At 40.0% G+C, this 27,132-nt stretch overlaps 1 protein-coding gene across 7 annotated transcripts in view; it reads right to left on the bottom strand.

The window, feature by feature from the left end:
- FRMPD4 (FERM and PDZ domain containing 4) overlaps nt 1–27,132 on the bottom strand; it is a 958,701-nt gene that overhangs the window by 84,639 nt on the left and 846,930 nt on the right. The window lies entirely within an intron of this gene.

The raw sequence follows: 27,132 nt of genomic DNA, 5'->3' as shown, positions 1-27,132 counted from the left end.
GGGCGAGGCAGGTGGCTCACTTGAGGTCAGGAGTTCGAGACCAGACTGGCCAACATAGTGAAACCCAGTTTCTACTAAAAATACAAAAAAATTAGCCAGGTATGATCTCAGCTACTCAGGAGGCTGAGGCAGGAGGATCGCTGGAACCCAGGAGGCAGAGTTTCTAGTGAGCCGAGATCACGCCACTGCACTCCAGCCTGGGCAACAGAGCGAGATTCCATCTCAAAAAAAAAAAAAAAATTGAATTATTTGAATCTACTTCCTAAAACCCTCCAATGGCTCCTTCTCTTTCTTAGAGTAAAATCCAGACTTCTTTTCATGGTGTAGACCAGGAGTCAGCACACTTTTTCTGTAAAGAGCTAGATAGTAAATAAGCTTTGTGGACCAGACAGTTGGCTGCAACTACCCTACTCTATAGTCATAGAGCAAAAGCAGCCACAGATAATGTGTGTTTCTTTTTTTTTTACTTTTTCCTTTTTTTTTTTTTGAGACAGGGTCTCACTCTGTCACTCAGGCCGGAGTTAAATGGCACCATCACAGCTCACTGCAGCCTAGACTTCTGGAGCTCAGGTGATTCTCCTTCTTCAGCCTACCAGGCAGCTGGGACTAAAGGCACATACCACAACACGCTGCTAATTTTTTGTATTTTTTGTAGAGATGGGGTTTCCCCATCTTACCCAGGCTGGTCTCGAATTCTTGGGCTCAAGTAATCCACCCACGTTGGCCTTCCAAAGTTTTGGCATTACAGGTATGATCCACCATGCCCAGTGGTGGCTGTATTTCAATAAAACTTGATTTACACAAACAGGTAGCAGGCCAGATTTGGCCTGTGGGCCAAAATTTGCCAACTGCTACTCTAGAAGACCCTCAGTCACCTCACTCCTGCTTCTTTCTCTAGTCTTTTCACACCTCTTTCCCCTTGGCTGGCCAGGAACTGCAATATCACTCTTCTTTCACTCCCCAAAGCACTCTAAGCTCTTTCTCTCCTCCCACTCTTTGCCTGGTTAGCTTTTCCCATTGTCCGGGTCTCAACCTAAATGTCACTTTCTCATTGAGGAGACAGAATCTTCTACTCCTATGTCATCATTATGCTTTACAGTGTCCTGTTCTTTTCCTTTCCTTTCTTACCACCATTTATAACCTATGTATTTGCTTGTTTCACCCCTTGCTCACTAGGCTGTGTGCTCAAGGTGGGAAGGGACCAGGTCCATAACCAGCGCCTTGCATCATGCCTAATACACAGCGGATGCCTACTAAATACTTATTAAATGTATACTTTTTTTTCTCTATGAGCTTTAGTTTCTTCACTTCTAAAACAGGAAAAATAATACTTACTTGCCTTAGAGGATTCATGTAATGATTAAATATGCCAAGTACCCAAGGAAGTGCCTGGGACTCAAACATTTTCATTGCATTTAGTTCTTCTCTGGATAGATACAGTCTTAACGAATAGGATAATTTCTTTAAAACGCCATCCATTCTTTCAAATGGCATTTCAGTGGCTGGTGATCCATCACCCTAGTCAGAACATTCTGGCTACTTTTGTTGCATATTTATAATCCGAGTTAAATATTAGAAAAGCATAGTTTTACAGCAATGATCTTTTTCTAGTTAAATTAATTCACTGCCAAGTCCTTTCTCTAGAGATAATCATTAATAAATGTGGAATGTTGGGCTAGAAGAAAACACTGGACTTAGGTATAGGTGGTCTCCAATTTTGGATTTGGTAAGTTTCTAGAAAACGCAACAGAACTTGAACTTCTTACACACCTTTGTCTGCTTAAGATATCCTTGGGAACTCTAGGATGTGCTGATGGAAGCAAGAAAAATAAACACCAGAGGCAGTCAGCAGTTGATGCTGGGTGCTTTCATTCTCAGGATCCAGCACCTGGACTTGGTTCTTTGAAATACCCTCAGCCTACTGAGTCCAAACTGCCTGAGAGCATGGAGGGGAGGGAGAACGTGAGCCCAGGAGGCAGTTCTTAACTGGTGACTATAAACACTCTATCCCTCTGCCTCTGATAGGACAACTTAAGGGGTGGTCTTAAAAAGTATCTGGAACTTCCCTGTGCACTGAGCGAAAGTCACCCTCCTGGGGCTTTGCCTGATACTGCATCTATGTTTGCCCTCCTTTTCTTCCATGTCCCACTCCCCATCCCTCTATTTGTCTTTCCTGAGAACTCTCCCTATTAAGTCACTTACATATGGATCTTCATTTCAGGGTCAGTTTCTGGGAGTCCAACCTAAGACAACGAACAAGTGCCTAATGATGAAAAATTGGTTTTCTTTCTATAAATTGTCATTTGAATCCCACCTCTTTAAAAAAAAATTAGAGATAGGGTCTCACTATGTTGCCCAATCTGGCCTTGAATTGCTGGGCTCAAGTGATCCTCCCACCTCAGCCTCCCCAAGCAGCTAGGATTACAGGTGGACGCCACCATGCCTGGCTCAATCCCACCTTTTAATGATCATACTTTGGGTAAACTTTTTGTGGAAGGTAGACATAGACTTATTGGTAAACAAACCCAGCTTACTTGAAAAGCTTAAATAAAAGCCATTCAACAATTTCTGAACTAGAAAGGGTAGGGGAAGAAGACTCTAAGAAGTGTTGGAGCTTGTAAGTAAATAAGAAACAGACCAGATTAAAAGTGTAATTTCTATGTCAAGGCCATACTGGGAACATTTTCCCTCTACCAAAACATATTGAAATAACCATCATAATAGGGATCATTCTATTAAAAGAATGACTGGAAATGTTCTTTTAAACAGAAGAAATGCCAATCTACATTAGTCTTACATAAAGGTTTCTCTGAGCAAAGAGGTAATTACAGCTTGACAGATGCCTAAAATAGCCTTGATTCCTCATTTCTTTTTCAATCTAGAGGTGGGCAGATACCACCCTGGTGCCTCTGTGAATTATAGCTTATAAAACTTGGAAGAAAAAATTTAAAATATATTAAATTGCAATGCTTAGAGTGTATAAGCCTTTCGACTACTTCCTCCTTCCCCCTTCTCTCCTTACTACCTTTTTTTTTTTTTTTTTTTTTTTTTGAGACAGAATCTCACTCTGTCGTCCAGGCGGGAGTGCAGTGCTGTGATCTCAGCTCACTGCAACCTCCACCTCCTGGGTTCAAGCAATTCTCATGCCTCAACCTCCTGAGTAGCTGGGATTACAGGCGTGAGCCACAATGCCTGGCTAATTTCTGTATTTTTAGTAGAGACGGGGTTTTGCCATGTTGCCCAGGCTGGTCTTGAACTCCTGAGCTCAGGATATCCACCCGCCTTGGCCTCCCAAAGTGCTAGGATTACAGGCATGAGCCACCGTGCCTGGCCACCTTACTACCTTTTAAACGAATGAAAAGTGTAAGTGTTCCTCTCCAATGGTAATGGTTAGAATCCCTTCTTCTGTTGAAAATATTGCATTATCGTTTTCGTGTGGTCTACTACAATGGTTCCCAGTCCATTGTCCCACTTGGCTTCTGTATTTGACTCTGGGCTCTGCTATCTACTGGCTGTGTAACTCTGGGAAAATACTATACCTCTTTGAGCCTCTTCACCCTCGAAAGAAGACCTTTTCTGTGAGTCTACTATTTTCTGAAGTATTTGTGAGTCTACTATTTGTGAAGTATTATATACTCACGTATATTAATCACGGAAGAACACACAGTGTGAAAATTATGCTGGCAAAACAATAACTTCAATAGATCAAATATATCCAGACTACTTTATAAATAGGTACTTTTTAAAAATTAGGCTTTCTTTGATGTCCATCAGTATAAAATTTTCAATGTTTACAATGTCCATAGCAAATTACATATGTATCATAAAACGTGGTCTGCTATTCACTTTCAAGGGGAAAAAAGTTTTTCTTTCAGCAGGGCAACAAAGTTTTATATTTCCATAATAGATGATTGATTCTTCTTTATTAAAAAATAGAATTTTACCTAAGCTTGTGAAAATTACCATTTGTTTGTATTTGTCTGCCAGGACTTCAGGATTAATTCAAGTTTAATTAGTCAAATTAGAGTGCTCCATGACCACAAGAGATATTGAATATTTATAAATAATTCTTCAGTCAAAACTTTTTGATAAATTCTGTAGCCACTGGAGGATTATGGAAAGTTGGCAAAATCATTTTTGGATCTCCTTGAGTTCTCCCATAAAAAAGAGAGAAAGCAACTCAGATATTAAAGCCAAAACCCCATGGACAACATCACCAGCAAAAATAAGTGGTGAGCTATTCCCATGAATGCCAGAATATGATTCACACCAACAGTATCCATGTGGAAGGAAATGGAGGCAAGGAAAAGGGGCTTCTGATGACTTGGAGACCAGAAGAACCCTGGAATTGCCTACAGGTCCTCACAAGAAGTGGGAGATTCCTCATCCTGGGAACCTACAAGAAAACAAGCTGCGGACAGCCATAATGGCCAGCATGGGAGCCATCGAAGTAGAGTGGTGAAGATCAAGCACATTTTTACCTGTATTAACTACGACTCTGATGCTATCTGGGAGACAGGTAGCACCCGTATTGGCTCTATGAAGAACAGAGTTAGGTAGCTGCTTGCCTTATAGGTATTAATACTAACCGGCGGTAGAAAGAAACTAGTTCAAGTCAAGTGTTGAAGGAGAGAGCAAAGAGAGCTAAGTAGAGGTTATTACTTAGCTAATTTCAATAATGTTCATAGAAGGAGACCAATAGACAATAGCCAGGGAACAAATGTGGGCAGGTGTGGTGGGTGGGTGGGTGGACTAAGCTATTATACAAAGGCATTGATCTAATGACAACCACTAGAATAAAAATGTATGTCTTCCAGGTCAGGTGTGGTGGCTCATGTCTATAAGCCCAGTACTTTGGGAGGCTGAGGTGGGCAGATTGCCTGAGTCCGGGAGTTTGAGGCCAGCCTGGGCAACATGGCAAGACCCCATCTCTAAAAAAGAAAAAAAATTAGCTGGGCATGATGGGGCATGCCTATAGTCCCAGCTACTCACGAGGCTGAGGTGGGAGGATCTCTTGAGCCCAGGTGCAGCACTGCACTCTAGCCTGGGTGACAGAGTGGAGACCTTGTCTTAAAAAAGAAAAACAAAAACAAACCAAAAATATACATCAAATTTCTAAATGTTACACACATATACCTACTCACCTTTTTTTCACTTGTGTGTTTGAGAAAACATGATGCAATGAATGCTAAGATATACAGTTATGTGAAAAAAGCAAAATGAATAAAAGTGTGTCTAGTATAATACTGTTTCTAAGAATGGAGAGGGATCAGAGTATGTGCTCATGTTAAACAAGAGAAGAATGGACCATAAAATAGAATATAAAAATAAGTGTTATCTATGGGGGAGGAAATAGGATGGAGAGAACAATGCATGTATACTTCTTCGAATATACATTTTGTAGATTTGACTTAGATATCATGTAAATAGTATTCATAATTATAAAACTCTAAATTCTAAAAAGCAATTTCTAAAAATTGCACGTAAAATGAAATGCAGAACCTGTGTACCCAGTTGATGGCATGATTACAGTTGAACTTAATTTTAAAACATAATTAAATAAAAAAGCCATTTCTAAGAATTATACATAAAATGAAATAATTGCATCTGATCATCCAGTTAGTAGCAGAGTGTCACATAGGGGAACTATCTCAAATGATTTTTTTTTAAGGGACAGAGTCTCACTCTGTTACCCAGGGTGGAGTGCAGTGGTGCAATCAGAACTCACTGTGGTCTCCAACTCCTGGGCTCAAGCAATCCTCCTGCCTCAGCCCCCCAAGTAGCTAGGACTACAGGCATACCATCACACCCGGCTAATTTTTTAAAAAATTAAGAAATGTTTTGTGGAGACAGGATCTCACTTTGTTGCCCCGGCTGGTCTTGAACTCCTGGCTTCAAGTGATCCTTCCACCTCAGCCTCCCAAAGTGTTGAGATTATAGGCATGAGCCACCACACCTGGCCTCAAGTGACTTTAACACAGTCATTTGAATATATTGGTTGGATATTCCATAAAGACAAATGGAACTGCAATAAAAATATCTTTAAATGTTATTTGTGGTGGTGTTGTTGTTCTGAGGCTGTTGCACGTGCAGTGTGGGATAAAGTTGAGGGATTATGGTGATGTCACTGAGCATTGGGATTTACAACTTGAGAAAGAAGAGATAAAGATTTAAGACAGATGAGGTTATATAGAAACCTTTTGTCCTGCATTTGAATTGGACATATCAGTATGAGCTCATGATGTATTTTATCATTTTAAAATGTACACATATTTCTTAGTTCTGTCCTTATCAATGAGCACACTAGCATTCAGATTACTACATATCATTTCCCACTGAAAGGAATCATGGCTCCTTGGAGAAATTACTCATCCCAGATTTGGAGCAACAAACATAAAAGTTAAGCCTTGAGCATCTTATCATATCAGAAAGCCAAGAAACTAACAAAGACTATTAGGTTTATGTTGAGAGGACTTGATATCTCACTTGAATAGGCTCCCATTACCAAAGATAAGATGAGTTGAGCTTCAATAAGAATAATAACATCAATGGATATAAATATATCCAATATACTTAAATCCATGAGTTTATGATAATGATACTTAAAAAAATACTATTTGTTTCCCCAGTGGGAATGCCAGTGAAACAACTCATTGGTTTGAAAACTGGTAAATAAAGAGACAAGATCAAGTTATTTGTTGTCTTTCATATAAACTGTCTCTTGAGGTAGCCAAATAGTTTTTCTTTATAACGTTATTCAGCTAATAATTGAAGAGGAAATTATGGAATTAGAGTATCACCCTTTTGCAGTCATTAATGAATTAATAAATCTTGGCAAAGATTATCAATAGCTGCTTATATCACAGAAAGAGAAACAACCAGATACTGTACACCTCTAGAGGACGAAAGTGCATAGCTTCCTCCATTCTGGGAGTGAAACAAACTCTCAAAGGAAATACAGAAGGACAGAAAGAAGATCATGTTAAATGACACCCAGAGATGCAATCAGAAAAATCCAGGCTGTGGAAATCTCTACAGGACAAAAAACTTTAAAAAAACTATAAATAAATTTTTTTCAAAGGCAATAAAAAAGAGATGAAAGGAAAAATATAGATTAAAAGGGTCTTTTAATGTCCACATATCCACAAATCACATATCCACAAATCACAATACATGGACTTCATTTGGATCTTGATTCAAATATGCTATAATGAGAAATTATTTTATGAGACCATGGAAGAGATTTGACTACTGATTGGATATTTGATACTATTAAGAAAATATTGTTAATTTGTAAGGTATGATAATGGCATTGTGGGTTTTTATTTTTTGTAAAGAACGCTTATCCTTTAGAGATACATACTGAATTATGGATGAAATAATGCGATGTCTGGGATGTGCTTCAATGTCATCTAAGGGTGAGAAAGTACCTTGGCATGTGGAGTATGGTGTGTGGTCATGAGTTGATGACTACTGAAGTTGGGTGATGGGAACATGGGTTGACCATTTATATACTGTTCTCTAACCTGTGATTCTGTTCACAACTTTCCATAATGAAATTTCTCTAAAACAACCTGTAGCCAAGAATGACCAGCTGTAGTGGCAGTTGTTTCCTCTGCTTGATTAGGCTTCAGTCTATTCATTTATTAATGGCTACCCAATTTCTTTTGCAGAACCAACCTTTCCCACTCTCAGCTGCTGAAAATCCACATGGGGCTCACCCTATCTCCTTTTCTCAGGGGGCAGGAATATGACCCAGACCTGGCCCCTCCTAGCATATTCTACCCCCTGGGTAGCAGTGATTCATTTAGTGGTAGACAGTCACCATATTGGGCCAGTGTAAGCTCTGTTTGGGAAGTCCGGTTGGACTCATTGGGAAATGATGGCCTTTCACCCCTTCAAGTTGTTAGGCTGGTAGCACGCAAACCTAGAGCTTCTGTAAATTCTTAATGCTACTTGGAGAAAGCTCTCCTGAGAAAGAAGCCAACACAGGAAAGTGGGCAGAGACAGAGAACAAAGGATTCCTGATACCATCAGGCCTCGACACCCCACTTCCCTTGTGCCTCACCAGCTCCACCCGACACTCTTTTGAGTTCTGCCAGCCAGGAAATTCACTTTTTTCCTTAAGCCATTTTGCATTGTGTTTGTTTCACTTTCATCTGAAAGGCTCTTACTAGTTACAGCTATGCTACTTTTAAGACATACTGTATATCTGAGAGCCCAAGGAGATGGAATTTGGCCAGGTGCAGTGGCTCACGCCTGTAATCCCAGAACTTTGGGAGGCCAAGGCGGGAGGATTGCCTAAGGTCAGGAGTTCGAGACCAGCTTGGCCAACATGGCGAAACCCCGTCTCTACCAAAAATACAAAAATTAGCCAGGCATGGTGGTGCGCGCCTGTAATCCCAGCTACTCGGGAGGCTGAGGCAGAAGAATCGCTTGAGCCCTGGAGGCGGAGGTTGCAGTGAGCCGAGATCGTGCCACTGCACTCCAGCCTGGGCAACAGAGCAAGACTCTGTCTCAAAAAAAAAAAAAAAAAGAGATGGACTTCATAGAGAAAAGAAAACAAATTATAGGGGAAGGCTACCTTTAAGGGCCTTTCACATGTTGTATTACTTTGTCAAATAATGGAAACCAGTAGCTCACTGTGCTGAAGAAAAATAATACATGTAGTGTTCTAGCGGCAAGAAATGTGTGGTTTTTAAAAATTTTTATCACACTTTTAGAAGCTTTCTCCAAATTTGGTACTTTTTATTATAAATCCTAAGAGTGGTTTCCTTTGTTATTGTGTTTGGTTATTCAGTTTTGAAATTATCAAGCTCCATGTTACCCAGATATCCTGAAGTGCTCTACCAAAAAGAACATTCCAAATGGCATTTATGGAATTCAAAGTGAGCTGATACTGCTGATTGCATTCAATGGCAAACAGCCCGTTCCACCTCTAATATCCTTGATTTAACATTAAATATAAATGAAAACACCCTGGGGGAGAGTTTCAGAGCATGTGATCAATTCAGCTCTGACATGCTTCTTATAAAAATGAAGAATGCTCAGCCCACAAAGCTATCCCATTTATTAGACACAGACATATAGACTATTTTGTTCATAAAAATATAAATAGAACAACAGCAGGGAGCTAAAAGAGACAGAAGAATGTTTAACAGTGATAATTTCTCACATGGGGGAAAAATAACAAATCTTTTGTTTTCCAGGTTCTTTTTATTATTTGACCCAGAATTGGTAAGAAATTTTGCCTTAGTTGTTTAAGTGTGAAATACTCAGAATTTTTTTAAAGAGCAAAGATGTTGATACAAAAGTTAAATCTTATTTGGAATAATAATATATTACAATTGTTTCTGTCTAATGACAAGATTTATAAATTTTTTTACCTTTCTGTCTAACGTATGTACCACATAGAAGAAATGAATCTATATTTTATCTTTTAAGTTGTTATCAAGTGGTTTTTTAACTGCTTTTTAGTGTCTATGACATGGTGGTAAATAACTTGGTGCACATAATAAAGACTGATTTAAACTACATCGAATGTGAATAAGTGAAGATGTTGAAATAAAAATGAAGTCTTATTGGAATAAGCCTGATTTGACAGACATGAGCTCCTCTGTTTGTAGGTGGAATCGAAACAAATTTCAGAGTGAAAAAGGGCACTACTTTCCAGGCTTCTGTATTTTGTCTAACATTAAAAAACAAAACAAAACTATGTCATGTGTACAAAACGTTTATCCATAACACTAGTTGTAAGAAATATCTCATTTCTTATTTTTTCTAAATAATGTATCTCTACTCTGAGCCCCTGCCCAACAGGTTGATGGGAAACATATTCTTAGTTATGTTTTGGGACATTTTCCCTCTCGCCCAGGTCATACAAGGTTTTAGGGGATGCTACTCAGCTCTCGCCATTCAGAAGGGTCCTCTGGTGGTTAATCCACACCAGCTACTGCAGACTGGCTCACACATTGTCTAAGGATTCCTGGAAGGGGGTTTAAGGGTTCCTGAAAGTCAACTGGGACCTTTAACATCATAGCTAGGGCCTTTCTTTCCCTGAGCTGCATCTGGGAAAAGAGATGAGACTAGTTTCTTTCCTAAAACTCACCTTGTTATTCCTCTATTCACTTCCTCTCACCCGGAGTGGCAGCATGGTATAGGAGAAAGTACAGATACAGATAGACACTGGGTTTACCTCCTGGCTTCATCAAGTATTGCTCAACTGACCTTCAGCAAATTACAGAGCTCACTAGTATAGAATCCTGTACACAGTCAGCACTTGTCTAATCCCGTTTCCTCAACTACAAATCAGTCCAATTACGCCCCTCACAGAGATGTGTAAGGATTTGGTGTATGCTGCCCAGAGGAGGGCTTAATAAATGGTGGCTGCTTCCTTTTTTCTTTTCAGAAAAAATTCGGTTCAAGTGTTTCTTTCAGCAGCTTCTGACTGCATGAAAAAACACGCTAGCAAAAGGGTGGCAAGGGAGTACAAAATCCTTTTTTTGTATCTTTCTTGTTCAAGGAATCCTTTTCTGCCTCATCCTGCCAAGACCCTTTTGAAGATCCCATTTATAACTAAACTCTACTGCCTTAGTATTTCATTTCTGAACATGATGGTCTCTGCTAGTACATTATCTGGATTCCTGGTAGGAAGAGAGTAGATCTTGATCACTGCTACCTCCCTGCTCCCTGTTCCATTGCTTGGGAACAGGGATAAGGACTTACCTCATTACCACCTCCTCTCTTCTCAACAATAGCATAAATGAGCTGCCATTTTGGAACATTCCCACCATTGGGGAACCATTCATCTATAGGAATTTGAAAATTGTATCCTCTTGAGAAAACAGCGAGGTGCATCTTCTACTGTTAATAGTATATTTAAGCTGTAAAGCTTTTATAGTGATCATCTCTGATGGTTCTCAATGGAGTGGAGGCATCCCTCAATGATTGGGGATCACCACCAGGATTAGTGGATGGGGTCACAGAAGTTAAATGTCCTTCCATTGAAGGACAGACTTGTACAATGAAGAATGGTCTCTCACAGAATGCCTATAGTCTTCCCTTCAAATCTTTTGGGGGGATGAGGACCCTGAAGGTGTCACAGGTTCAGGTTGGGAAATCCCTGGTGTAAAGCCATGATCTTGTCTCTCCCAGATGCATGTCTCTTTCAAGCTACCACATCTCTGCATCTTAAGGACAGGAAGGGGACGCAGGGAGACTACATAGCTTGGATGCTGATTCAGTCAGGAGACAGGAGGCTGTTAATCTGCAAGTTCACATGTAAATCATGCACATAATGCATAAATACAACTCCACACAAAAGGGCAATAAACACTGCATTTTCCCAGGGGAAATACAGATTATTGAGTTTAATGTGAAATTAGAGGTTGGTGGGCATAAATGTGGCTCTGATTATGCTGAGTATATGATCTGACACTGGATTAGGCAGCATGGGGGAAGGTTAAATGCAGGTTAATTCCAGAATAGTAATTTGAACAATTTAGCAAATACTTCATTTGATGAATGAAGCCTAAGGTGACAAGAAGAGGTTGAGAACCCAGAGGTTAGTAAAAGTGAGGCAGATGGAGATAATATAGTTAACAACACTGATGAAGTGATGGAGACATTTGAAAAATACGAGGTCAAGGCTAAAATCAATGCATATGGAAAAGCATGAAATGAGCAATGAACCTGCTTCAGGTACAGTGCTGAACAGAAAACCAAACACCGCATGTTCTCATAAGTGGGAGTTGAACAATGAGAACACGTGGACACAGGGAGGGGAACATCACACACCAGGGCCTGTTGTGGGGTGGGGGGCTAGGAGAGAGAGAGCATTAGGAGAAATACCTAATGCAGGTGATGGGTTGATGGGTGCAGCACACCACCATGGCACACGTATACCTATGTAACAAAGCTGCACGTTCTGCACATGTACCCCAGAACTTAAAGTATAAAAAAGTCTATCAATTAATTTAGATTTGGTTACAAGAACAATAAATTATAGTAATCTTTTTAAAGGTGGGTAGTATTAAATTCCCTTTTATGGCTCTTTCAGCAAACACATCTTTCTTTCCAATTCTATTCTGAGTACAGTGGTAGGCCTGAAGGCTAACATAATTAATAAAACAGAATCTGTGCAGAGACTGCAATATGCTCGGCCAAACTGCTCCCTGCACTGCCTGGGTACACAGCTACACCATGCTTAGCTTCCTGGGCAGGTAGATCCATCCATATGGCTGGCTTCTTGCCAAAGGAAGGAGAGGAAAAGTGCTGTACACCTCTTTTGTAAAACCCTTCCATGCACCCTTGTATCATCTTCCCCTTCTGCCAGTTTGACAAGGACAAACTGGGAGCTCTGTGTTGAAGATTTAAGAGCCATAAAATGCAGAAGGTCTGGGCTGTTTCTCCGAATTACCCTCTGAAGGAGAGCTGTCTACCAATCAGGAGGACCCATTATAGACTTTATGTGATTGACAAACTCCTGTTGTGATGGAAACTCTGTACAGTTTTGGGTTTGTTACAAGATAGTTAGAGCTACCCTAATATTGGCCATTATCATCAGGAAACACACAGAATTGTGACAAAGAAAGACAAGTTTGCAAATAGTGATAACATTGTGTTGTATAGATTATAAGGAAGGTGTAAATCCCTTTCAGTGGGTAAAAATATGAGAGCAAGCCACCCTGGGGGGTGGATTACAAAGGGTCATGGAAGCCATCACAAAAGTTTGTGATGTTTATCATTTGTTTGTTTGCTTATTATTTTTCCTATCTGTCCACTTTCTGAAAAGGATTTTAGGTGGCTATAGAGTTCGTAATATTTGCTTTATTGTCATTATTATTTCTAGCTAAAAGCCTCTGCTTCATTTCTCTGCCTCTATACACTCTTATCTTCAGGTTGGTCTCTTTAAGCTTCATTGGTTCAGGTCAAAGGGCAACAAACAAGGCCAGTGGGCTAAATTTTCCCTCTCCCTATCCGCATTTCTGTAAATAACATTTTATTGGAATAGAGCCATAATAAATTTGTTTATGTATTAATATCATCTATGGCTGCTTTTGCACCACAATGGCAGAATTAAGTTGTGACAGAGAACCTTATGGCCTGCAATGCGTAAAATATTTACTCTCTGGGCCTTTTAAGGGAAAAGTTTGTTTGTCCCTGATTTGGGTCATTCCTAACCTAATCTCAACCCAAGCAGGGCACATGCCAGTGGCCCCTGAATTTCTTCACATCCCCTTCACTCATATATGACAGAACATTGAAGTCACTCTGGTTCCTGTCACCATGTTGTCACACTGCTGCACACCTATGTGTCCCCAAAGTCAAGTTCACTGCCAAACTCTCAGTTTCAGTGCCCCAACGCTGAGTCTAGGTATGTTTACAAACCCTGAGTCTTAGCGCTTTTTAACTGCTTTTTAAGTTATCTTCATCCTGAAAGTCTTGAATTTCCACCCAGATTCCTCTCTTTGGTTTTGATTGGATACCCAGGCTTGTGCTCCAATCTCCTACCCTGCAATTTCCAGAGAAGTAATGACAGCATCTGACACAATGACCTAACTTGCTACAGGCCACAAAGTGCTTCATGTACATAATCTCATTCAATCCTGAGACAAAGGCTTAGAAGTACAAATTCTTAGCCATATTTATAGACTAGGAGACTGAGACCCTGAGACTTAAGTAATTTGCTCATGATCATTCAGCTATAGTGATGCCACTGGTAATAACCTTGATGAGGACAATGATAATTCAAATTTATTAAGAGCTGACTATGTGCTCTTACTCTGCTAAGAGCTTTACTTACTCTGTTCTTTCTAATACTTCCAGCAATTGTATAAGATAGGTCTTCATGTTATAGGTGAGGAAACTGAGGATTATATAAATTAAGTTCCTTGTGCAAGTCACAAACAGCTAATACATTACAGAGGTAGAACTTGAACTCAGATTTTTCTGACTTCTACCCGCCATGTCTTTTCATTAGGTGGCAGGACAATATTTTGAAATAGTCACCAAAGTTTCCCTCCCACCCCCATACCTTTCATTCCTTTACTCTGTTCCAGCTGCTCTATTTCTTTGCCCATTTGGTCAGCCAGATCATATAACACTCATTACTTCAGGAAAGGATTGTTACAGAAGAAAGTAAAGAAATATCTAGGTTTTAGAAACTGAGGGTAAAAGCCGTAAGCTAGGATGCTGATATGGTTTGGCTGTGTCCCCGCCCAAATCTCATCTTGAATTGTAGCTTCCATAATTCCCATGTGTTGTGGGAGGGACCTGCTGGAAAATAATTGAATCATGAGGGCAGTTTCCCCCATACTGTTCTTGTGGTACTAAATAAGTCTCATGAGATCTAGTGGTTTTATAAGAGGTTTCCCCTTTTGCTTTGCTCTCGTTCTCCCTTGTGCCACTATGTAAGACGTACCTTTCGCCTTCTGCCATGATTGTGAGGCCTCCCCAGCCATGTGGAATTGTGAGTCCGTTAAACCTCTTTTTGTTTATAGACTGCCCAGTCTCAGGTATGTCTTTATTAGCAGCGTGAAGATGGACTAATACAGATGGGTATTACATAAACCAGAGTAAACCTTACTCCTCCCCAGAATGGGGATTAGTCTGAGGATGGGAAAAATGGGGTGAACCACAGGACAAGCAAAGGGCCCAGACTTATAGTTGCCTGTGAAAGGGCAGGCATGCTCCCTGTCTTTTCAGAAGCTGATTCTCCAGGAAGAACCAACTGGGAACCCCCAGATAGCCTTGAAGAATTAAAGAGCACAGCAGCCTGTGCCTTCTTTGCTAGTCAGAACCCTGGGAAGGTGACAAGATTCTGGAGGAAATTAGCCCCAGAGACTATTCTATGTCCCATAATGGCTCAGGAGTGGCAAGTGCATGCAAGATGACAGAGAAGTGGCTAAGGGAGGGTTGACAGTGGTGAACAAGGGGTGACATGTTGGCTTCCTTTCTAGGTGAGTAGTCAAAGACAGACCAGATGGGTACAAATATATCTCAGCAAGTTCTGGTAAGACAGATGATGTGACCGAGGAGTGGATAAACTTCACATCTCCCAATGCCTCCTCTCATTAAAACAACCCTCTACAGGTTGACTCAGCTCTATGGAAAACAGGATGAACTGATCATACACTGGAATAGGGATTTGAAATAAATATTAGATTATTATAGATAATATATAGATAATGTTACACTTCTCTCTCATCTGAGTGTGTGGCCTGAGATTCTTGCCCACCACACCCACCCTGCTGTGTTACCTGTAAAAGTAGATTTCGCTGTAAGCTCCTACAGCTCTCCATTCTCTCTAGGGAATAAGGTTTATACTTTGGTTCTGGGCATGTTCTGACCACAGGGAAAATACACAGCCCCACCAAAATGATTTTTTTTTGTCTTTTCATCTACTTATAGAAAAGGCAGGCAATCACTTGCAAATTTGTAGTTCCAAAGGATGAACAGAACATGGCACTGGTTCAATAATTATCTCCTTCCATTTTTTTCTTAATACAAGTAAGATGTTAAGACATTCAGTAGTGTCAACCATATGAGATCATTGAAAACATGCCCTAATTTAAAATTTATTCTGATTCTTCAATCTTTAACATTCATTTTCCATATATGAGTTGCATAAAAGCATCTAGAGTAGTGAAGAGACTTAATAAGTGAGTGGGACATGGTCATTAACAAAATCTAAGGACATTAAGATAATCTGGGTGAAGTCATTTTTCTTATTAATTTCCATCATTATGTATCATTATAGCTTTTATGAACTATGCTCCCAAATCCCTTTTTCTACTTTAGCCTTGTTATAATGTTTTCCCACACTTTCCATTTTCTAGAATCACCAACCTCTTTCTCCTCAGGCTCTGTAATTTGCAGTTATCAGAAAACATGTACACTGCAAGTGTGTATGAGGTGAGATTACAATTTGCAGTGTCAGCATACCATAGAGCTGTTTCTTTTGTGTTTTCACTGGAGTTGCTTGCCGGTCTTAATATAATAAGGCCTTATTATATTACACATCATTGTGCATATTTTATGTGTCAGATACTTGGTAGATGTTCTTTGCTTTGTTGTTATTCTTATTATTTTCTGAGATGAAGTCTCTGTCGCCCAAGCTGGAGTGCAATGGCGTGATCTCGGCTCACTAAAACCTCCACCTCTCAGGTTCAAGCGATTCTCCTGCCTCAGCCTCCCGAGTAGCTGGGACTACAGGCATGCGCCACCATGCCCGGCTAATTTTTGTATTTTTAGTAGAGATAGGGTTTCACTATGTTGGCCAGGCTGGTCTGGAACTCCTGACCTCAGATGATCTGCCCGCCTTGGCCTCCCAAAGTGCTGGGATTACAGGCATAAGCCACCGTGCCCGGCCCTGCTTTGTTATTTTACTAAGCAGCATCATGGTGTACCTAAGTCCATCTAACATTAGGCAGGAAGATGACCTTTCTAATGTACTCTTCTGCAGACAGAATGCCCCTGGAACATGATATGATTTGACTTTCCATTATAATTCTGATGAGGTGGGACTGATGAAAAGACAGGTGTGCTAGGATCTAATTTTTGGATGGATCCCTTTTAAATGGCCTATTTTGCTCTGAATCATCTTGCCAATCTCCCATCGGCTGCAATAAGCAGGTACTCCTGAGAACTCCCTACGAAAATCAAGGCAACTGCTTAGCAATCCTGGGATAGGAGACAGACTACTTGTGTGCAATCCAAAAAATGGAGTGTGTCTATGGGGCATACAAGATAAGACTCAGGTTCTAAAGCCCAGTTACAGCTCTGTCATTTGCTGGGCCCACCAAGTAAGAAAAACTTAATGTGTCACATGGTTAGACTTGGCCCACTTTGGACCACTAGGTCCTGGTTTGTAGGGTTTCTGCTGAGAAATCTGCTGATAGTTGTATTGGCTCTCCTTTTAATATGACGTGTTTCTAGTTTCTTGCTGCTTTCAGAATTTTTTCTTTGTCTTTGATTTTTGGTAGTTTGATTAATATATGTCTTGGTGTACTCCTCTTTGGATTGATTTTTTTTTTTTTTTTTGAGACAGGATCTCACTCCGTCACCTAGGCTGTGCAGTGGTGCCATCATAGCTCACTGCAGCCTCAACTCCTGGGCTCAAGTGATTGTCCTGCTTCAGCCTCTCGAGTAGCTGGAACTACAGGCGTGTACCACCATGCCTAGCTAATTTTTAAAATTTTTTTGTAGAGACCAGGTCTCACTATGTTGACCAGGCTAGTCTTAAACTCTTGGCCTCAAGTGATCCTCCCACTTTGGCCTCCCAAAATGCTAGGATTACAGGTGTGAGTCACCATGCCCAGCCTTTGGATTCAATTTGATTTGGAAATCCATATGCTCCCTGTATCTAAGTGTTGCTATCTATCCCCAGATTAGAAAAGTTTTCCACTATTATTATTTTTTAATAAACTTTTTTATTGATACATAAGAGATGTATGTATTTTGGGGGGTGCATGTAATATTTTGATATATTCATATAATGTGTAATGATCAAATCAGGGTAATTGGGATATCTGTCATCTTAAACATTTAACTTTTCTTTATACTGGGAACACTTGAGTAATTCTCTTTTAGCTGTTTTGAAATATACAATAGATTACTGTTAACTGTAGTCATTCTACTGATCTATAAAACACTAGATCTTATTTATTCATCTAACTGTATTTTTGTACCCATTAATCAGCTTCTCTTTATCCCTCCCTCCCCTGCACCCTTCTCAGCCACTGGTAACTATCAATGTACTCTCCATCTTCCTGATATCCAGTTTTCTAGCTCCCACATATTAATAAAAACATGCAATATTTGTTTTTCTGTGTCTGGCTTATTTCACTTAACATAATGACCTGGAGTTTCATCCATGTTGCTACAAATAAAGGATTTTTTTTTATTGCTGGATAATATTCTACTGTGTATATATACTACATTCATTTTCTTCATTTATCCATTGATGAACACTTAGGTTGATTCCATATTTTGGCTATTGTGAATAGTGCTGCAATAAACCTGAGAGTGCAGATATCTCTTTGATAGATTGATTTCCTTTATTTTGAATATGTATCTAGTAGTGATATCGCTGGATAATATGGTAGTTCTATTTTTAATTTTTTGAGGAACCTCCATATTGTATTCCCTAGTAGCTGTACTAATTTACATTCCCACCAACAGTGATGGTATGAGGGTTCCCCTTTCTCAACATCCTCTCCAGCATTTGTTATTGCCTGTCTTTTAATAAAAGCCATTTTAACTGTGGTGAGATGACATCTCATTGTGGTTCTGATTTGTATTTCTCTGGTGATTAGTGATGTTGAGCATTTTTTATATACCTGTTGGTCATTTCTATGTCTTCTTTTGATAAATGTCTATTCAGATCTTTTGCCCACTTTTAATTGGATTATTCTTTTTTTCCTATTGAGCTGTTTGTGTTCCTTATATATTATTATTATTAATCCCTTGTCAGATGAATAGTTCGCAAATATTTTCTCCCATCCTATGAGTTGTCTTTTTACCTTGTTGATTGTTTCCTTTGCTGCGCAGAAGCTGTTAGCTTGATGTAATCTCATTTGTCAGCCATTATTTTTAAAGATATACTTTCTGGCCCCTTTTCTCTTTCTTCTCCTGCAATTCCTATTATACAAAGGTTTGAGTATTGTCAAACTAACTATTGAACAACCTAACTATTGTTTGACTATTATTATTTTGTTAATTGTTTTCAGGCTGTTTTGTAGTGCCTTTGTCACTTCCTTCCTCTCTTGCTGTATTCTCCTGTGATTTGTTAATATTTTGTAATGATATACTTTGATTCCTTTCTCCTTATCTTTTGTGCATATACTAATAGTTTTTTCTTTGTGGTTGCCATGAGGCTTACATAAAACACCTTATAGTTATACTAGTTAATTTTAAGCTGATAACAACCTAATTTCAATTGTATACAAAACTCTGCACTTCTAATTCTCCCTGCCCCCAAATTATATGTTACTGATGTAATACTTTACATGTTGTATTTTCATTAACAAGTTGTAGCTGTAGTTATTTTTAAATACTTTTTGTCTTTTAACTTTCATACTGTAGTTAAAAGTGATTTATATGCTACCATTACAGTATTAGAGTACTCTGAATTTAACTATGTAGTTCCTTTACCAGTGAGATTTATACTTTCATGTTTTCAGGTAGTTACTTAGCATCCTTTCATTTCAACTTGAAGAACTCACTGTAGCATTTCTTCTAAGGCAGATATACTGGCAATGAACTCCCTCAGCTTTTGTTTGTCTAGGAATATCTTTCCCTCTCTTTCATTTCTGAAGGACAGCTTTGTTGTGTATAGTATTCTTTTTTTGAGATGGGATCTCACTGTGTTGCCCAGACTGGTCTTAAACTCCTGGGTTCAAGTGATCCTCTAGCCTCAGCCTCCCAAATAGCTGAGACTACAGGTGGGTGTCACTACCCCTGGCTAAGTATTCTTGGTTGGCAGTTCTTCCTAGCATTTTGAATATATCATCCACTCCTGGCCTGCAAGGTTTCTGATGAGCAATCCACTGATAGTTTTATAATGGTTTTCTTGCATGTGACAAGTTGCTTTTCTCTTGCTGCTTTCAATATTCTATGTCTGTGTTTGGCTTTTAAAAATTTGGTTATAATGTGTCTTAGAGTAGTCTTTGGATTGATTCTGCTTGAGACCCTTTGATTTGTATAAATCTGGATGTCCATATCCCTTCCAAGATTTAGGACGTTTCAGCCATTATTTCTTTAAATAAGCTTTCTTCCCTTTTTTCCTTTTCTCCTTCTAATATTCCCATAATGCATATATTCATTCAATTGATGGTATCTCATAGGTCCTGTATGCTTCCTTTACTCTTTTTTATTCTTTTTACTTTCTGTTCCTCTAACTGGGTAATTTCAAATAGCCTGTCTTCACATTCGCTGATTCTTCTGCATAATCGAGTCTGCTGTTGAAGCTATTAAAATGTTCAGTTTTGTCACTGTATTCTTTAGCTCCAGGATTTCTGTTTGGTTCTTTTTATAGTTCACCTCTCCTCTCCTCCCGTCTCCTCTCTTCTTCTTCTTTCCTTCCTTTCCTTTCCTTTCCTTTCCTTTCCTTTCCTTTCCTTTCCTTTCCTTTCCTTTCCTTTCCTTTTCTTTTCTTTTCTTTTCTTTTCTTTTCTTTTCTTTCTTTCTTTCTTTCTTTCTTTCTTTCTTTCTTTCTTTCTTTCTTTCTTTCCTTCTTTCTTTCTTTTCTCCCTTCCTTTCCCTTCACTTCCCTTCCCTTTCCTTCCCTTCCCTTCCCTTCCCTTCCTTTCCTTTTTCCTTTCTTTTCTTTTCTTTTCTTTTTTTGAAACAGGGTCTGGCTATGTTGCCCAGGCTACAGTGCAGTGGTGTGATCTTGGCTCACTGTAACCTCTGCCTCCTGGGCTCAAGTCATCCTCCCACCTCAGCCTCCCAAGTTGCTGGGACTACAGGTTTGGGCTACCACATCTAGCTAATTTTTGTAGAGATGGGGTTTTGCCATGTTGTCCAGGCTAGTCTTGAACTCTTGGGCTCAAGCCATCTGCCTGCCTTGGCCTCCCAAAGTGCTGGAATTACAAACCGTGAATCACCACGCCTGGCCTGTATTTCTTTATTAAACTTTTTATTTTGTTTATGTATTGCTTTTTGTTTTTCTTGGTGGTCTGTGTTCTCTTGCATCCCACTGAGATTCATTAAGGTGATTATTTTGTATTATTTTTCATGTAATTTATATATCTCAAATGATATATCTTAGGGGCTGCTTATTGAAGCCTTAATAGTTTCCTTTTGTGGCGTCATGTTTGCTTGATTCTTCATGGTTCATGTAGCTTTGAGTTGGTATCTGTGCATTTGAGGGGGCAAACATTTCTTTCAGTTGTTTTTTTGCTTGTTTTGTTTTCTTTTTTTTAGACGGAGTCTTGCTCTGTTGCCCAGGCTGGAGTCCAGTGGTGTGATCTTGGCTCATTGCAACCTCTGCCTCCTGGGTTCAAGTGATCCTCCCACCTCAGCCTCCGGCGTAGCTGGGACTACAGTCACACACCACCACAGCAGGCTATTTTTTTTTTTTTATATTTTTAGTAGAGACTGGATGTCACCATGTTGACCAGGCTGATCTCAAACTCCTAACCTCAAGTGATCCACCCGCCTTGGCCTCCCAAAGTACTGGGATTACAAATGTGAGTCACTGCACCCGGCCCTCTTCCAGTCTTTATAGGCTGGTCTTTATAGACTGGTTTCGGCTGGTAAAGACCTTCTCTTGTTGATTTATGAGATTGCCTCTGCAATTGCAGTGGAGCCAGATCATGTGACTACTGCTATATTTGCAATGGGGTCTGCTAGGTTTCTAGTTTTTACAGACTGGTCTTTATAGACTGGTTTCAGCAGGTAAAGGCCTTCTCTTGTTGACTGATGAGATTGCCTCTGCAATTACAATAGAGCTAGATCGTGTGACTACTGCTAGATCTGCAATGGGGTCTTGCAATGGGGGGTAGGCCTTTTTCCAGAGCCTTGGGAGAGCATGGATCCTATCTCATCCCTGAGTGGACTGGAATGCTTCTAGGATCTTCATTAATTAGGCTGATGCTGGGACAAGGTTCCACAGATCATCGGCCTGTTACTGGGTACACAGATCATTATAGCTTCCACCAGATCCCTGGGAGGGTTATTGCTGGACCACTGGGTGGGTTTCTGAGTAAGCATAACTGGTCCTGGACTGTGGTTGAGAGGGGCTGGAAATGAGTCATAGGGCTACTTCAGGGTCCACAGTCAAGATTAAGATCCACAGGCCTGCTTCTGGGGACACAGATGGACATGCTTCCTCATGGTTTCCTGGGTGGGAAGGACTGTGGCTGTGCAGGGCTGGAGCTGGATCACAGTGTTGCTTTAAGACCTGTAGTTGGACCAAGGCTAGCAGGCCTGCCTGTGGTGGCACAAATGGGCATGTCACTCAGCAGGTCCCTAGGTAGAGGCAGGGAGTCGGGACTGCTCCTGAATAACAGATGAGAGTGGCTGGAATTGAGTTTCAGGGCTGTTTCAGGTTCTGCAGTTGGATCAAGGTTGGCAAGTCTGCCTCTAGGGCACAGAGGAGCCTGTCTCCCTGACCATGGCTGAGAGGAGCTAGAGCCAGGTTATGGGGCCACTTCAGGATCCACATTCAGACGGAGGTCAGTAGGGCTGCCTGAGGGGACACAGGGTGTCCCTCGGTGGGCATGACTGCTCCTAGATTATGGCTGAGAGAGGCTGGAGCTGAATTATGGGGCTGTTTCCAAATCTGTGGAACTAAGTTCATTAGGCCTACCTCTGGGGGTACGAATCGGCCTATTTCCCAGCAGGTCCCAGGACAGGTGGGACTGCTCGCAGACAATGGCTGAGAGAGGCTGGAGCTTGGTCACAAGCCACTCTAGGGTCCACAACTGGGGCCAAGGTCAGCAGATCTGTTACCCAAGGCCCAGGTAGGTATGACTCTTCCCGGGTCCCTTGATGGATAACGCCAGTGGTAGGACTAAAGGCCAAACAGGGTTGTAGCCAACTCCATGGGGGGATGTGGTTGTTTCTGGGTCTGTATTTGGGATCACAGTCAGTGAGCAGCCACCAAGGCCTGGGTGGGTCTGCCTTCTCAAAATAGCCCTCCTCAGTCTTGGGCTCCACCAGGGTTTAGTGACCTACTTGGATTCCAAAGCTCCCACAAAGCCACTTTTGTCCATAGGTGGCTGCCAAATTATAGTTGCTGTGGGGGATACCAGTGGGGGACCTCATTTTGCCACCTTGTCAATGTCACTCCCCTATCATTTATTCTTATTTCTTATTACAGTTACTTTCTTATTGAAAGAACACTACTGCTACCCAGGAAAGCTCTCCAATTCCCAGGGTATTAGTATAGAAGGGGTGACATGTCTGACAGATGTGAGCAACCCTCTGTAGATAAGTAGCCATAGCTATAACGCTGCTCATCAATTAGCTTAGTAGGAATAATCAGCGTAAGCAGTGGGAGAAGGCAGATGGAGGGATAGTTAGCTGCCCTATTACAGATGTTGGGAGAAAGGGGAATTGGTCTCCAGTTTGACCATTGTACCTTCTTATTATGGGATGGGCAATTTTCCACTTCAACTGCTTTGATAGAAAAGGATAAGATCAAGTTGTTTATAAGCTTGACTCTTCAATGTTAGCATCTGGTACTGAGGAAGGGGGAGAAGGGGAGGAAGGGAGACAGCACTCTTAGAGTCTGCTGCCCCGGCTCTAAAACTGGGACTAACTTTAGGGAGTCAAAAACCATTCTAATATTGTATGCAGAACTTTGTATACACGTGGGTTTTTCTGGATGGAGGGAAAAGTCTATGGCATTTATCAGGTTCCCAATTGCATCTCTAATCCAAAAAATCTAGTGCACCCATTCTAACAGGAGCTAGTAGATTTATGTTGCTGCCTTGAAGGACCAAATTTTGAGGTTGTGATTCAGGACAGCCACCTAGGCAATGTTTTTTTTTTTTTTTTTTTTTTTTTCCAATATCTGCAGGTTGGAAAGTGAGTGTCCATCAAGAAGTTCTGGGGTTTCTAGGGTCAAAGGAAAGATCTACTTTACAACTCCCTTCTCATGCATAAACCTGCCCTTCCACTTCGCGTTGATGGCTACTCTTTACCAGCATCAATAATATCCCTTAAAACACCATCCATCTCCGCCAAACATTCCTACCAAATACTACCCTCGCCAACAGCGTTGCCCAGTCATAAATATAGGGAAATTAATTAGAATTCTCCTTGAGGGCAAGAATCATGCCTACGTATCTATACATGCTCAGTGCCTTATATGATGTCTGTTAGTCCTCAATAATTCTTTGTTGAAGTCAAATGAATTTAATTGGGCTGGCTAGCCATGGGAGTGGGGAGGCAAGGCACAATTCATAATGTTTCTATGGGCAATAATACTCCTTACTTTTTAAAAATAAAATTTTGGAGACTGCTTTCAGTTAATTAGTCTAATTGCGAAAAGAAAATTATCCTTAGATACTTTTAAAGAAGAAAGATATGGTAATTTGCAAAGGGCATGGATTCTTCAAAGATTTTAGTCCTCAAACACCATTATACAGTCTGAGTTAGAGTTAACAACTTAGAAGACTATGAAGTGAACAGAACTCATCTAATTTCAGTGCAGCAATTATAGCTTTTTGAGACTACATGAAAAAACCAAAATGTTGTTAGTATAGCAGTAAATTGGTCTCTGCGAAACTCTTTCATTTTCTCAAGAAAAAAATAATTTTCCATAATAGAGTAACCAAATGATAAGAAAAATAATCCACCAAGAAACACAAATGGATCTGGGAACAAAAAATGATCCATGAACACATGCTGCAATGGGGGAAAAGGAACAAAACAAGACTACACCACTAAAGCAAGCAAATGGATGCCAATTTTTAAAGAGATAATTTTATAGTGTTATCAAAATGATGAGTATTTTTCCAAATTTCCTTAGTGGCTAAGAAAATGGGATGTTTTTTATTATACAGAAAGGGAATTTATCTTGTGTAAGATATAGACCTTAAAACATATATCAGCTGAGGAGCCCAGTAAAAAGGGGGTTATTTTACAAGAGTTAAGTGTTTAGGTTAGTACACATTATGGCAGACAGATGACTAAACTTATGGGAAGGCACAGGAATATTTTGTAATGTGTGATCATTGTCATTAGTGAGACATACATTATTTTAACATTGTGGTTTAGTAAGAGTGAAAAGGTTGTGAGCCAGATAGTTTCTGTTGCAACTACTCAACTCTGTTATTGTAGTAGGAAAGCAGACATAGATAAAATGCAAATGAGCAAACATGGCTATACCCAGCAAAATATTTATGGATACTAAAATCTGAATTTGATATGATTTCCATGTGTCACAAAGTATATTTTTTCAACTTTCAAACAATCGTTTAAAAAACCTACCTTTCTTAGCTGATGGACTTTGCAAAAACATGTGGCAGGCTGGATTTGAACTTGGAGCTGTTTGCCATCCTCTCTTTTAACTGGTTCATTTTATTATACGTAAAGTTCTATAGAGAGTGCTTTGTTTACAGATATGCCATTTTCTTCTATAAGCGTTAAACCAGAAATAAAGTATCTTTCTTGGAAATAATCTTTCTAAATGTCCCTGGAACAACTGCTAGGAAGTGATCACACTTTCAGATAGGTTTTTCTCTGTCACTGCCCTGCAGCAGGCAATTAAGTCACAGCCAACCTAAACACAGATATTTTATTTCTTCTCTCATCCTCCAGGCACAAAAATCAATAGGACTAATCACAGAGGTGCGCACCTAGGGGAAAACAAAACATCCATGCAACTTCTGCCATCAAGCCCAAACATGGCATTCCAGGATGCAAGCCGATAGAAGGCTCAGAGCCTGCCTAGATGAGGGATGACCCTGCTGACACCCACACACATCTCAAGAGAGAAGTTATTCCAGATGAACACTGCAGCTCCTTCCCAAGGGCTCTTACATACAGAGTCTTTCTATATTCTGGCTCCCCTTGTCCATAGAAAGATTGGAGACGTTCTCAGGTCTTGTTCCCAATGCATAGTGAATATGACACAAGTCTCAGTGTCTGCTTCTGTGTAAGACCATTCCTTGGAGATCTGGATGCCCCAGGAGTACAAGTATGACTTTTCTAGCCATCTGGGAAGACTCCATTAAGCCCAGACTGAAGTAGAGTGACTGTCTTAGTCTGTTTGAGCTGCTACAACAAAATACCTTAGACTGGGTAATTTATAAATAATTGAAATTTATTTCTCACAGTTCTGGAGGCAGTGAAGTCCAAGATCTTCCAGTAGACTTGGTGTTTGGTAAAGGCCACATTCCTCAAAGACAATACTTTGTCACTGTGTCTTTACATGGGAGAAGGAGCAAGGCAATTCTCTTCAACTTTTTATAAGGACACTAATCCCATTCATGATGCAGAGACCTCATGACTTAATCACTTCCCTAAAGGCCCCACCTATTAATAAAATCACATTGGGTATTAGGTTCCAACATAAAAATTTTGAGGGGACACTAACATTCAGACCATAGCAGTGACCAACCATTCCAGAGTTTCCCTGGGACATGGGCCTTTTAAATGCTAAAACTAGGATGGTTGCTTACACTAAAAGTAAGTGCCTCCTCTTTCTATTTCTCTTTTTGCTCCTCTCCCAGTTCCAAGAGTGCTTGACCCTCTAGAACCTCTTTGTGAAGGAAAAGCTGAACTAGGCTTGAGAAAGAAACTTTCTCTGAAAGACCCCAGAAATACTCCACTTAATGCCTTTTCCAAAGTACAGATGTATTAGGTTGGTGCAAAAGTAATTGAAATTTTTGCCATTACTTTCAATGGCAAAAACAGCAATTACTTTCACACCAACCTAACACTTTCTGTAATGAGTAAGCATAAATGTTAGGAAATCCCCTCTTCAGTGAAAAGTGTCCTGATAACCTCAGCTTTGGCTTCAATCTTGGTTGAAAATATGAGTTTATAAAAGACAAATGTCATGTCTCCTTATTCCTCAACACTCCCATAGTATGAATGGATCCATTCATATGATAGGCCCAGCTTCTTCATTTGAAAAACTTCTAAAGAACTCTTTTCCCCTAAATTCACTAAGGAAGTATAACTCCAGTGGGCTTCTAAAGGGATTCTTGACCAATATTTTTAACATAACGTAAAATACATTTTCTGGTGTCCCATTAAGAATCTCACATAACAAACTACTTATATTTACAATAAAACTAAACCAATAAACCACATGTATTTTGTAAACCCTTAGCTTTGACCTAATTATCCTATTGCCACAGTTGATAACCTCAAATTTCAGTAATGAGGCACTTAGTCAAATATGAAGTATCAGTGAACTGTATGTTTGTATATCCATGGGATTATGTATATAAAATTACTCATCACTTATGCTGAATTCAGGTATTGCATTTTGATCTCCCTGATTATGAAAAATCAATGTGTTAGTAATTCTGGAAGGAAAAAATGAACCTTTGGATATAGGAGTCATAAAAATTTTAAAATGAGGCATATGTGCCTTCAATGTTAACGGAGAGTGGACAATTAGGAGTTTTGTGTTTATGGAGCGTGTGTTTTGATATTACAGGTCAG

Source organism: Symphalangus syndactylus, chromosome X (assembly GCF_028878055.3).
Source record: "Symphalangus syndactylus isolate Jambi chromosome X, NHGRI_mSymSyn1-v2.1_pri, whole genome shotgun sequence".
Taxonomy (NCBI): domain Eukaryota; kingdom Metazoa; phylum Chordata; class Mammalia; order Primates; family Hylobatidae; genus Symphalangus; species Symphalangus syndactylus.
Note: the sequence above shows the minus strand (reverse complement) of the source record. Positions and strands in the feature narration are given on the sequence as shown.